Source organism: Rhinopithecus roxellana, chromosome 19, assembly GCF_007565055.1.
Source record: "Rhinopithecus roxellana isolate Shanxi Qingling chromosome 19, ASM756505v1, whole genome shotgun sequence".
Taxonomy (NCBI): domain Eukaryota; kingdom Metazoa; phylum Chordata; class Mammalia; order Primates; family Cercopithecidae; genus Rhinopithecus; species Rhinopithecus roxellana.
The window spans coordinates 78,203,259-78,216,700 of record NC_044567.1 but is presented as its reverse complement, the minus strand read 5'-3'; the positions used below and the strand labels follow the sequence as shown (position 1 = coordinate 78,216,700).

General features: G+C 44.2%; 1 pseudogene across 1 annotated transcript; it reads left to right on the top strand.

Moving 5' to 3' along the window:
* The first annotated feature begins 1,583 nt into the window (after nt 1-1,583).
* On the top strand, nt 1,584-10,550 carry LOC104675437 (annotated as a pseudogene). The gene is made up of 8 exons (XR_749777.2): nt 1,584-2,183; nt 2,493-2,578; nt 3,644-3,926; nt 4,246-4,419; nt 4,511-4,625; nt 7,882-8,057; nt 9,108-9,284; nt 10,207-10,550. The product of XR_749777.2 is annotated as an archaemetzincin-2-like (transcript).
* Nucleotides 10,551-13,442: the final 2,892 nt, after the last annotated feature.

Genomic DNA, 13,442 nt, shown 5'->3' with positions numbered 1-13,442 from the left:
GAGTGAAACTCGGTCTCTAAATAAATAAGAGGTTACTTTTGTAGCGAAAGGACAATAGCTGGAAAATAAAAACAAGGGCTTAGTATTTTTGAGGAAAGTGTGGGAAGGACGTAAGTGTCCAGGGAAGGAAGCTGGGTGTCCCTTAAGGTGAGGTCTTGGAAGTGAACCAGTGGGAGGTTTGGGGAAACAGGTTTGTAATGGAATTGGGCTTCCCCAGGGCTGCTTTTAGGAAGCTGCTAGGACCAACGGATCATGGCATAAACTGGTAAAGAAGGAACTGAGTCGGATAGGAAGGTGGGTGTGGGGTAGAGGCCTGTTTAAAGGCCAACTTCAAAGGGAGAGGGGACGCTGGTGAGGTGGCGACTTGTAACTGGGATCAGTCAGTGGCATTACCAAGTCTGGCAATCTGCCGTGTCCTAAGGCCTGATGGGCGCTGGGATGCATCAGGGGCTGTAAAGGAGAGTGTCCGGGACCGCGTGCTTTGAGCCCCCACATTCCCAAGACCGAAGGGAGTCCTCTCATCTTCCAGATGACAATGGCGAGGCCCTAGGCTGTGCGCGGTGGCCCACGCCTGTAATCCCAGCACTTTGGGAGGGCAAGGCTGGCGGATCACCTGAGGTCAGGAGTTCGAGACCAGCCTGGCCAATATGGTGAAACCCCATCTCTACTAAAAATACAAAAATTAGCCGGACGTGATAGTGGGCACCTGTAGTCCCACCTACTGGGGAGGCTGAGGCAGGAGAATCGCTTGAACCCAGGAGGCAAAGGTTGCAGTGAGCCGAGATCGCACCAATGCTCTCCAGCCTGGGCAACAGAGAGAGCCTCCATCTCAAAAACAAAACAAAACACAAAAGAAAAGAAGAAGAAAAAGAATGGCGAGGCCCAGAGAGACTGAACGTCTCACCCGATGCCACAGAGCTAGCACAGCCCTAAGGCAGGCCCCGCGGTGCATTTCCGACCTCACTGCCCCTCCTGGCATCCGGGTTTCGGCCTCGGAGCGCCAGGGACGGCACGAGGACGCGCCCCACACTTGAGCGTCTGGGTTCCAGCCTCCGCCGCCCCCAACAAATAAAGAAGGGAAAGTCCTGCGCGGCCCCGGGGAGCGCCGCAGCTCTACATCAACCTGTGGCGGCCGCCAACTCATTTGGGGCCACGCTGGTTGCATTCGTCACGCCTGGACGCCTCTCAAACCCGCGGCCTGTCAAGCAGTCCCACACGGGCAATCCCGGCGACGCGGGCGCGTCTGTGGCTCTCGAAAACCAGGCCGCGCAGTCCCCGCGAGGGCAGGTAGGGAACTGGCGACTGAGGGGGCCGAAGGCTTGGGGTTGTAGCCCCACCGCGACTCTGGAAGAGGCCGGCGGGCCGCAGCCGCCGAACTCCAGCTCTGCGCCTGCGCAGGCGGCCGCGCGCTCAGGGGCGTGGCGCGGGCGGGTCGCGAGTGGGGCGGGGCTCACAGGGCGTGCGCGACGGAGCGGCACGGCGGGTGGCGCGAAGGGGCGTGGCGCCAGAGGGCGGGGCGTGGCGTAGTGCGGGCGGGCACGCGCGTGAGAGCAGTCGCGGGTGGGTGGGGTCGAGGATTGTTGAGTCAGGGCCTTTCGCGGGTGCTGTCAGAGCTGGGCCGGGAACCCTAGGCGGGGCAGCCGGGCCGTAGAGGCGGGGGCCAGTCGCGGTCGGTGGAGAGGGTTGAGGATGTGGGAGGGGTGGACGTGGCGGAAGCCGCGGGGACTGCGGGGGCGGAGTGCCTCTGGGGAGCCAGGGAGGCCTTTCCAGAGGCTCCTGGGGGAAGAAGAGGCGAAGCAAGAGTACCCGGGGAACCCCTACTCCACCCCCAGCCGGAGACTGGGTTGTGCCTGCACAGACCGGAGCCCACAGTGCGAGTTGCTGTAGGCCACCAACCAGGGTGGCCAGCTCCTCCTGGTTTGCCCGGGATGTTCTGGTTTTGGGACCAAAGCATCCCAGGCCTCCAGCCCACTGCAGTGACCATATTATGCGCCCCCAGACCATCTTCTCCCGCAGCTTCCCTAGATTAGGCTTGGGAGGCAAGAGGAGGTCTCCTGACCTTTCACACTGCCTTCGTTAATATTAAGATGAAGGCACACTCCACAACTTACTTCCGGCCAGGCCTAGACGTGGCCGTCCTTGTAAGATAAAAGCTTCCATGGGAGCCTTCCTTCCTCATCAAGGTACGTAGACTACAGGAAGGTACATCTTGTTTTATATTTTGTCCTGTAGAAGTCAGATTTCAGCCCAGTTGTGTGGGAGTGAGGATGAGCCTATGCTCATATCAGAGCTTTGAGTATAGAGACATTTGATCTGGAATTTCAACCAGCCTTTTCAACCCCAGAATTCAGAGGTTCAATCAGAACAGACATTAGCTTAAGTTTTCCCATCAGCTGTCTATCATTAAACTGGCAAAATCTAGATAATTAGAAAATATGACAGAGATGATCCAGACAGAGATGTTCAATTTTTTCCTTGTCTAATTCAAAAAGCCTCGTGGCGGAACATCTGACCCATTCAAGAGGAAGGATGAAAGCTCTACATGGGAACACGATGTGAATGGAAGAAGCCTGTCATTGTGAGTCTGGCTTTTGATTAGTCATCTGATGTCTTCCCTAATGTGACGTGACTTTGAGGCCATAAACTTCAGTGGCTAAGCTGTAGCTTCTCAGCCTGCAGTTAAATTGCAGAAATGATAGGGCTTACATTAGTTTTGTTTTTATTTGATGTTGAAGATCTTTGAGTCACATTAGAAACGATGAGTATTTTTCATGTGGCACTAATGAGTCAATTCATAATATTATTTTTTGAGACAAAGTCTCTGTTGCCCAGGCTGGAGTGCAGTGGCACGATCACGGCTCACTGCAGCCTCTACCTCCTGGGCTCAGATGATCCTCCCACCTTAGCCTCCCAAGTAGCTGGGACTACAAGTGCACACCACCATGCCCGGCTAATTTTTATGTAGATACAGGATTTTGCCATGATGCCCAGGCTGATCTCAAACTCCTAGGCTCAAGTAATCCTTCTGCGTTGGCCTCCCAAAGTGCTGGGATTATAAGCGTGTGCCACCGTGCCAGGCTAATACTGTTATTCCCTGAACGAAGGAAATTGGGTGTGAGGTCCTGCTCCTATGGTCACCATGAGGTTTTTTTGTTTGTTTTGGACTCTTGCCTAGGCTGGAGCACAGTGGCACGATCATGGCTCACTGCAACCTCAGCCTTCCTGGTAGCTAGGACCACAGGTGTGTACCACTATGCCCAGGGAATTTTAAAATTTTTTGTAGAGACAGGGTCTCACCATGTTGCCCAAGCTGTTCTCAAACTGTTGGCCTCAAGCAGTCCTTCTATCCCAAAGTGCTGAAATTACAGGCATGAACCACCACGCCTGGCCACCACTCGTTTTTGTAATGGGAGCGGGTTCCATATGAGATGGAGGAATAGATTTCATGATTTTCTTTTTAATTTCTTAGATCCCCAAGAAATTCATTGGACGTGAGGAAACCACTCTTAAGTGTGACCACTCTAAAGCATTAGCAATCAGTTATTTCATTCTAGGGAGAAATCAGAGCTGTATATGGAGGATAGGTAAAGTACCCAATATGGATGTGTATTTTTATATTTGACTACTTGTGTTTCTTTGTTAGATGCAAATAGTACGGCACTCCGAACAGACACTAAAAACAGCCCTCATCTCAAAGAACCCAGTGCTTGTGTCACAGTATGAGAAACTAGATGCTGGGGAACAGCGTTTAATGAATGAAGCCTTCCAGCCAGCCAGTGATCTCTTTGGACCCATTACCTTGCATTCTCCATCAGATTGGATCACCTCCCACCCTGAGGCCCCCCAAGTCTTTGAACAGTTCTTCAGTGATCCTTACAGAAAGACACCCTCTCCAGACAAATGCAGCATTTATATACAGTCCATTGGTAAATACTGGGAATGTGCTGGTTTTGATTCGGTTTTGCAATGGCGCTGTTGTCAGGAATAGTCTGGGCTATTGGTCTGATTCAGATGGGCTGTTTTAGGATCATTTTTGATATTCATTGCGACGGTACAAGTTTTGTAGCCAAACTGACCTAGAACATTTTGTTTCTTTTTAATTCATAGCAACACCAATGAACGTTAAAGGTGTATTGAAAATTTAGAGTTGGTTTTGTTTCTAATTTGAATCCTCTTACTCATAGACTGGGTAAACACTGAATAATCATCTTAAAGTCTGTTTTTAAATGTTCTTCCATATTATAGGCTCTCTAGGAAACACCAGAATTATCAGTGAAGAATATATTAAATGGCTTACGGGCTACTGTAAAGCATATTTCTATGGCTTGAGAGTAAAACTCCTAGAACCAGTTCCTGTTTCCACAACAAAGTGCTCCTTTAGAGTCAGTGAGAACACACAAAACCTATAAATTCATGCAGGTGAATTACACAGCTTTGCAATTTGAACTGAGTAAAGGAAGCATATGTATATACTATACACTCATACATTTATGTATTTCTTTTTAAGTAGGGGACATCCTGAAGTTCTTGAAAAAAGAAACCTGAAGATGCCATGTGTGTTGTGGGAATAACAGTGATTGATCTTTACCCAAGAGACTCGTGGAATTTTGTCTTTGGACAGGCCTCTGCCAGATGGTATTCCTTTTTTTGGCATTGTTAGAAGCTTCTTCAACTTGAGAATATTTGAAGATGTTAAAAGAAGGGAAAAAAATCCAACCAAGAATCATATTGATATTTAAAACTGTATAGTATTTTCAGTGGAGACATTATGCCATAATGGGAAGTGTGCTGTTGGTAGATTCTGATAATCTAGGTTCGGGTTGGCCACTCACTACATACATGACCTTAAAGGTAACAATACCCACATCATGGAGTGATTTGGAGATAATTTACATAAAAGTGCCTATACATAAAAAGTGTGTATAAACCTGGACAACATAGACCACGTGTCTACAAAAAAATTAAACTAAATTAGCTGGGCATGGTGGCACAAAACCTGTAGTCCTAGCTACTCAGGAGGCTGAGGTGAGAGGATTACTTGAGCCCAGGAGGTTGAAACTGCAGTGAGCCGTGATCACACCACTGTATTCCAGCCTGGGCAATAAAGTGAGACCCTGTCTCAAAAAAAATGCATATATAGGCCTGGCACATATATAGGCATTCAGCGTAACAGCTAGTAAATGTCAGTAATTCAGTAGCAAGGTGAATTAAATCAATTACAGTTTGAACTATCATTAATGGATGTGAAAATCTTGCTAATTGTTTTTCAGTTCTTTTCATAGTCATCTTGCATAGATAGAATAGCCGTAGACTAAGTGTATGCTTCTTTCTCATCCTATGACATTGTTTTTTGTTTTTTAATTTAAAAAGTCAAAACTTCCATCTTTGATTTGAGATACATAATAAACCTTGACTCACTAGGAACTCTGCATGGTAATATTGGGGATGGGAAAGGTTCTGGAAACAGGTCATATTTTCAACCCAATTTTTTTTTTTTTTTTTGTCATCTCTCTACTTCTCTCCTCCCCTTCATTTTTGCTCTTACTTCTCTAACTTCATCCCCAATAATCCAAGACAGACGTGAAAGGGAAAAGGCCCCCGAAGGGGAGTGGTTCATTAGTGTTCTGGGGATGGGGAGTAAGTACAGGGACTGTCCTGAGAGTTTATGGTCTGTCTGGATGTTACATTAGCCTTAGGATTTGTGTGGGGTCGTAAGCTTTTTGGGACAAATGTTTTACTAGAGGTGGGGGCTGCAGGGTTATAGAGCCTCCTCCCACCTATTTCTTTATTCTTTATTCTCCATTTATGTGAGATTCTTGTAGCCTGCCATGACCCTACCAACATGCACTCTTGGTGGGTCACTACTCTGTTACTGACTTTCGTGGTGTGAGGTAGCTTTTTATCATAAGTTTTCTCTTTTGTTACTAATCTGATAGAGATGGAAATATTAAAAAATAATTTTATCTACCTTTTATTTTTTTTTTTGAGACAGGGGCTCCCTCTGTCACCCAGGCTGGAGTGCAGTGGTGTGATCATGGCTCACTGCAACCTCAACCTCCTGGGCTGAAGGGATCCTCCTGCCTCAGACTCCCGAGTAGCTGGGTCCACAGGACCACCACACCCAGCTATTGTATTTTATTTTTTTGTCAAGGTGGGATCTCCCTGTGTTGCCCAAGCTCATCTCGAACTCCTGGGCTCAAGCAGTCCTCCTTCCTCAGCCTCCCAAAGTGCTTTGATTAAAGGTGTGAGTCACCACACCCAGCTAAAAAAATAATTTTAAAACCATATCTTCATTTATCTAGATATTGCTAGCTAATTTATCTTACATATTTGAGGAGGTTAGGAAACATTTCTCCAAACTGTTTTACTTTAATTCTTTTTTTGTAAGTTTCTTAAATATTACATGACATGAAAGATTGACATAGGAAAGTAGCAGGATTAGACAGTGACAATATCTTAACACAGTGGTCTTGTTTTCTCCAAGTTTACAAAGTTTCATATTTTTAAATTGAGAAGCACTGACTACGAAAGAAAATAATCTTCTGTTTGTAGGATTATTGGAAGAAAGAAGTGTCCTTGCTGAAAGTATTACTGTAGTGAAATATGCTCACACTTTATTGGCCAGAGGGGGTTACTTGTGACACATGAATAGATTTAGTGTTTTCTTAACTTCCAGAATGCTGTTTACTTTTCGAATATCAGTCCACATTTTTTGGGTAAAGGGAGGTGAGGAAGTTGTTTTTGAATCAAATTAGATTGAACAAACCTAACTATGGGTTTATTTTCTTTAAAAATTTATTACTTTAAAATAAAAACTGAACGAGAGACATAAATAAAAGTGATCATGTAAACAAGTCGAATTATGAAGCAGTACCCTGTAGAGTGAGTTATGTAGCAAACCGTGCTCTCTGCGCTTGCAGAGATGGTTGATATAACTCTAAATGTAACACAGGAAGTCAGTTACAAGGGTATTTATTCTGGTCACCAGACACATAATAGAGTTGGGCTGTTCTTTAAAAAGGGGGTGGGGGTGGGGCAGGGGAAGAGGTTATTCTGTCTAAAGCTGTGGTTTAAAGCATGGTCTTGAAGACATCAGGGCAGTTGTGTTCAGTCAGTGCTGCGTGAGGGAAGGCCAGCAACCCCTCCAGACATGTGTAACAGATCTGTTTAGTGTGTCCTTAAAGAGTGAAATCATGACTGCCTATTGTTCATGTGATTTTCTTTTCTTTTTTTTTTTTTTTTTTGAGACAGAGTCTTGCTCTGTTGCCAGGCTAGAGTGCAGTGGTGCGATCTCAGCTCACTGCAACTCCGCCTCCTGGGTTCAAGCCATTTTCCTGCCTCAGCCTCCTGAGTAGCTGGGATTATAGGCACCTACCACCACGCCCGGCTAATTTTTGTATTTTTGTAGAGACAGGGTTTCACCACCATGTTAGGCTGATCTTGAACTCCTGACCTCAGGTGATCCACCTGCCTCAGCCTCCCAAAGTCCTGGGATTACAAGCGTCAGCCACCAAGCCTGACCCATGTGATTATTTTTTATGATTCCTTTTTGAGTACTTGATTTGGAGTACTTACTACTTTCAGAAAAAGACTTCTTTTGTGGGAAAAGACTCTCTGAAACTTCAGTTTCTCAAGTATTTGACCTCAAGTCCATTAAGTTTTACAGGACAAGGCAAAGTGGATAGCCGCAAAAGATTTTGACGGGGAAATCTGGGACCAAAATCTTCCTTTTTGGTGGCAAACCATAAGTGTATCAGATGATGTGGACACAGTGACACAGAGGTGCACTCACTGGCCAGGTGGGCCAGTAGGCTCTTCTTTCTTTGATCTTTTCTTTGGTCTTTCCTCAGGGACCTTACTCTCATTCTGTCGCTGCTTGTCCTCTTTTTGTAGGTGTGGGGATATTCAGCTTTGCCAGGTATGGCAGTGATTTTTATAGCATGCGCTATGAAGGCAAAGTGAAGAAGCTCAAGAAAACATCTTCAAGTGACTCTTCAATTTTCGACAACTATTATATTCCAGAAATAACTAGTGTTTTACTACTTCGATCCTGTAAGGTAAGTGACTAAAAAAATCTGACAGGACGATTTTTTAAAAGAGAATCTTAGTTGCATGAATTGTATATTGTCAGTCTTTAAGGTAATAGTATAAATGACTTTGTATCGTTTGTATAATTTTGGTGCATAGTGCTTGACTGAAATGATCAATAAAACAAGGTAAATGGATACCTTCATATTGAAATTTACAGTATCAGTGCCAGTTTTTTGTACTACTGGTGACACACAGCCTTGGCTGTACCCATGTGTTCTCTATTAGTGTAATTACTGAATTCTGGTGTGAATGGGTAACCTACGTGTTCAAGCTACTGTAGTCATTGGGCAAAGCTGCCTTCCCCAGGCCTTTGGAGGACATCTGCTCTGGCTTCTCTGGGAGCATGGGCCTTCCTGCCCTGGGCTCCAGGCTATCCTCAACTATAGTTATCCTGGCAGTTCCTAATCTCCCCAACTATTTGTTGGGGTTTGAGAGCTACGCCTCTTAGAACTACATTCTCTAAGTGTGTTCCATGGGTCCCCTGTGTCATTGCCACCTGATGTTCTCATTAGCATGCACATCAAGCCCCCTTTCTCCCAGACCTACTGAAATCAGCATCTCTAGGGGAAGGGCCCCAGAATCTGAATTATAACGAGTATCCTAGTCTAGATTAAGGGTTCTCAACCAGGGGTGATTTTGCCATCCAGGGAATATTAGCAATGTCTGGAGACATTTTTGATTTTCACAATCAGGGAGGGAGTTCTGTTGGCATCTAGTGGGTAGAGCCAGGGATGCTGCAAAGTATTGTGCAGGGCACAGGACAGCCTTCCACAACCTGGTATTATCGGTCCAACATGTCAGCGGTGTTGAGGTTGAGGAAGTCTAGAGCAGAAAGGCAGTAAGACATTTGGGGAGATGAGGGATTATTAAGTCTTTGAAGGTCTGGATGGGGTGAAGTTTCGGTGATAATAGTAAGGGAGTTGATTCCTGTGTTTCTTGGAGAAGCAGGAGAAAGAAGAGACGTGTAGCTTAATGTGATGGTGGTCTTATAACGCCGCAACATGATTGTCTTGCAGACTTTAACCCATGAGATCGGACACATATTTGGACTGCGACACTGCCAGTAGCTGGCATGCCTAATGCAAGGCTCCAACCACTTGGAAGAAGCTGACCGGTGCCCTCTGAACCTTTGTCCTACCTGTTTGCACAAGTTGCAGTGTGCTATTGGCTTCAGCATTGTAGAAAGTTATTAAGTAAGTTGAGGGGTGGACAGTGTAAAGAGGGGGAAGTGGTTATCTGAGTAGCAAACTGACATTTCTATTATATCCTTCTCTAGAGTTACAATTTATCAGAGGAAATTAGCATAAAGATAAGCAGGAAGCTGTGGTTTAAAAACATGTGAAGAAATGCCCTTCTTAAAAACTTTAGCTTGCCTTTGAGTGATTTATGCTTACAGCTCTATGAGAAATAATGGAAGAAATTTCTCTGCTTCTATTCCATTTAGGGCAAGAGAGTTTGACTCTGCAGAACAGAATAAATATTGATATGTGTGGCAAAGTTCATTTTTTAAACCCTATAAGTGTGTGGACAGGATTTATCTTTCCAAATATAGGACAGAGGTATGATGTTCATTAGGAGGAAAAAATGATTTTCTTTAAAAAGGAAGAAGGAAAGTACCTAATCTCAGTATGTGTATGTGTGTGCCCACACATGCCCACAAATATCAATATACATTCATGTGGCTACTCATGGGTGTGACTGTGCATTCAAGTGACTATGCAGAAATGTCTACACATGTGTTTTCACTAACATATGTCTACCCATGCCTGTGTGTACACTTATGTATATACGTACATATCAAATGAATATAATGCCTTGTGGAATATTCAGCAAATTGAGAAAAGATAATATCCTGTGATGCTAGAAAAAAAGTGTAAGAATGAGTGTGTTTCTTTTTCATCATTTTTCAGTGTGTATTTTTGGTATGTGTATATGTGGTATGCGCCATTTCACTCAGTATATCATAAGCATTATTTCATATTCACACCATCATTATCAAATGCAGCATCTTCATGAGGTAAGATGTCACTCTATATCTAGAAGCCAATGCTCTTCTCTTGTCTCATAGTATTTTGCTGTGGTTTGTTGAAATGCACATCTTTCCTGTTTTTCCAGGTACTGGTGAGGTGGATTAATGATGAATCTTCTGACACACCTGGAGCAACTCCAGAACACAGTTGTGAGGATAATGGGAATTTACCGAAACCCGTGGAAGCCTTTAAGGAATGGAAAGAGTGGATAATAAAATTCCTGGCTGTTCTCCAAAAATAAGGACCTTTAATTAGGAGTGATTGAAATAAATGACTACTTGCATGTTATGCTTTCATTTGGGTGGAATACCTCATCGGAATAAACTACTGATCTTGTGCTGTGTCAGAGTAACAGACTAGAACCTTCTTTCAAGTACCTGAATTGAAATGAAACTCATTTTGAATAACAAAAACTCTAGAAACTCTTTATCTTCTCATCTTGCTGGCCTCGTCTGTGGCAGCAAGCACTTTATTTCCATTCCCCAAATATGCTTATGTCTCCCAAGAAAGCTGGGACTGGTGGTAACAAGCAAGTAAATAACTTGAAAAAGAACTGTAGATGTCCCAGGGAACCAACCAACATAATTTCCAGGGGGTGATTTTGTTTTTAGAAGGGCTGCTCCCCTCTGTTAGGCCCAGCCAAGTCACATTTTTGGACGTCCATGGGCTCTGATCTTCACCACAGCCCTCCTCTTCCGTGAGCCTTCCTTACTCTCTGGAGTGCATTACCTTGTTTTTTTCTCTTGCTGGTTGTCACCTTATTCCTATATCAGTTTTTAGTAGCTTAAAATATGACCTCTCAGGAATATTTGCAAGTGAAAATAACAATGGTACTTATACTACCACAACATTTGGTGGTGGGAGTTCTGTTGCAGGTCTCAGCTATAACATAGTCATTTATGAGGGATCTTACAAATAGTGGTAATGGTATTTATATTTGTGAGTGTTGCACTTTTTCTGTAGATTTAGAGCAGGTTTCAGGTTTATTTCAGTAATAATGTCCTCCTCACCTTCTTACGTTGTGAAGTGTTTACTTGAGTCAGGGAGAGAGTTTAATGGGGTTATCTGTCGGGGTGCCGTGAATGCTGATGAGGACCTGCAGAGTGTGAACATCAGCCCCATTGCTACGGGGCTGGAGGTGGAACACCTCAGACTTGACAAACCACCTCTGCTGCGTAGATGTGTTTTGGAAATTAGACATTACAGTGAATATTTTATGGAATGCCAGTGAGCAGACAGCATTTCCCACTTTCCTATCTTACCTTGAGGGTAAGACTTAAAGGTTTGTTTTTGGTTTTTTTTTTTTTGTAATTTGAAACCTAAATTCTTTCATTGTTTGATGTACGCAATATGATGTAAGGCACATTTTATACCCCGAGTCAGTGGTTTCCCTTGGATTCATTCTCCTACTTGATTGAACCCATTTAAGTCGTTTTAGAAAATGGTGGTTTGCTATTAAGATTAATTGGAGAGAATACTTGGTCATTCTATTAGCAAAAAGAGACTGATGGAGCATGGTGTTTTATGGATTCTGTTACAGGGCTTATTTCCTCCTTGAATAATGTACTTTAAAAATTATTATCTATTCAATTACATTTTTTTTCCTACGAGGTAAGCACGGTTTTAGTCCTGTAGATCAGCCTTCGTCACAAACTCTTTTGAACTAAGATTTGCCTAGGTGAATAAATTGGGGATGACGGTTGTCTGGAGAAGATATAAGGTCCATTTGTGAATACTCTGCACTATGAGATCAGGAGAAAAATCATCTAAGAAATCGTTCACTCTTGCTAAAAATTTTATGTGATGCATTTATTCAGCAATCATAAGTGCTGTGTATAACTTGTATATATTTTTGGACAATTTCTTAGGGTTCAGCTTAAAAATATAATTTGCCTACTGCAACTAAATTTTATGTACTATGGTTAAATCTTTGTTGTTTTAAAAGATAACTTCCACTAAATAAATCCAAGCAGATTTTGTTCTGCAAATGCTGAATGAACAAAGTATTGAACTAAAAAGAGGATTAATAATTTTCTACTGTCTAAATACTCTTAGAAATCAGTTAATTTGATTCATTTATGTCATAGATCCTGATCCCAGTCACCTGTGGAGTGAGTAGCTCTCCAGTCAAGAGATTTTTCAGGCCTCAGACTTTTAATGGTGAGGGTTAAATAGAAGAATTTGGCGAGGATTACCCGTCCGTTCTTGTCCAGCTTGCTTTATGAAACACACATTCCCCTGATATGAATAATTTACATTTCAAGCCCTACGAGAGACAGAGGACGGCGTTGCTCCCTCTTGGGAGCGGGAGTGCTGAAATGGAAGCAGGCAGCTGCGGGACCGCTATAGCCGGCCCTGCGCTTGGTCCCTTCCCGGGCAGGAAGCGCGTCGCTGTCTCCGGCTGTGGCCAGACGGGTACGGGCGCGCGGGCCCAGCAGCTGCGAACCGCCGACGCACCACCTGTTTCCGCGCCCGGGGACTTCCCCTGGCGGGGCTCAGACGTGTGGGGTCGGTCGCTTGGCCTCCCTTGGCGTCAGCGACCCAGGTAACAACCTCCACTGCCGCCCGCCGTTCGGGCCTGCATGTGGAAGAGCCACGTGTGCCGCGCTCTGGGCATGGCCTTGGAAAGTCAGGACCGCGATGGCAGCAGAGCAGTGAGTGGAATCAACTCCCCAGTAGAGTATTTAAGAAGTGCTTCATTGAAGAGTTCGAATCTCAGTCACTTTCTAGATTCTGATATCTAGAGTAGCGCCGTCCAATAGAAATATAATACAAGCCACATATGTGTGCTGAATTTTTCTAGTAGTCATATTAGCAAATGCATAAAGAAGCTAGTGGAGTTAATTTTAATAGTATATTCTGTTTAATCCAGTGCATCCAAAATATTATTTCAATCAATAACAATATCAATGCTGAATATTTTATATCTTCTTTTTTTTTTTTTTGTACTGTCTTCAAATTCCCGTGTGTATGTTACACTTGCAGTACATCTTACTTCCAACTGGCCATATTTTCAAGTGCCCAACAGCCCCATGTGGCTTGTGGCTACTGTATTGGACAGTGCAGCTCTAGACCAGTACCCAACTCTAGTGTACCTGGAAAAATGCACCCATGATATTGAGTTGCTGGGAGAGGAAGGCTTATTTCAGGAAAAGGTCATGCAAGTCTTCTGTCAGTACAGCCAGTGCTGACATTCAAGATGAAAGGGTGTAGACACTGTAAAGGCCTCTGGCTTTGCTATTAACTTGTTTCTTTAAAAGCTTGATACTATTCTCTGTTACAGCTTATTTGTTACCCTCCCCGCTTCATTTTCAAGGGCCT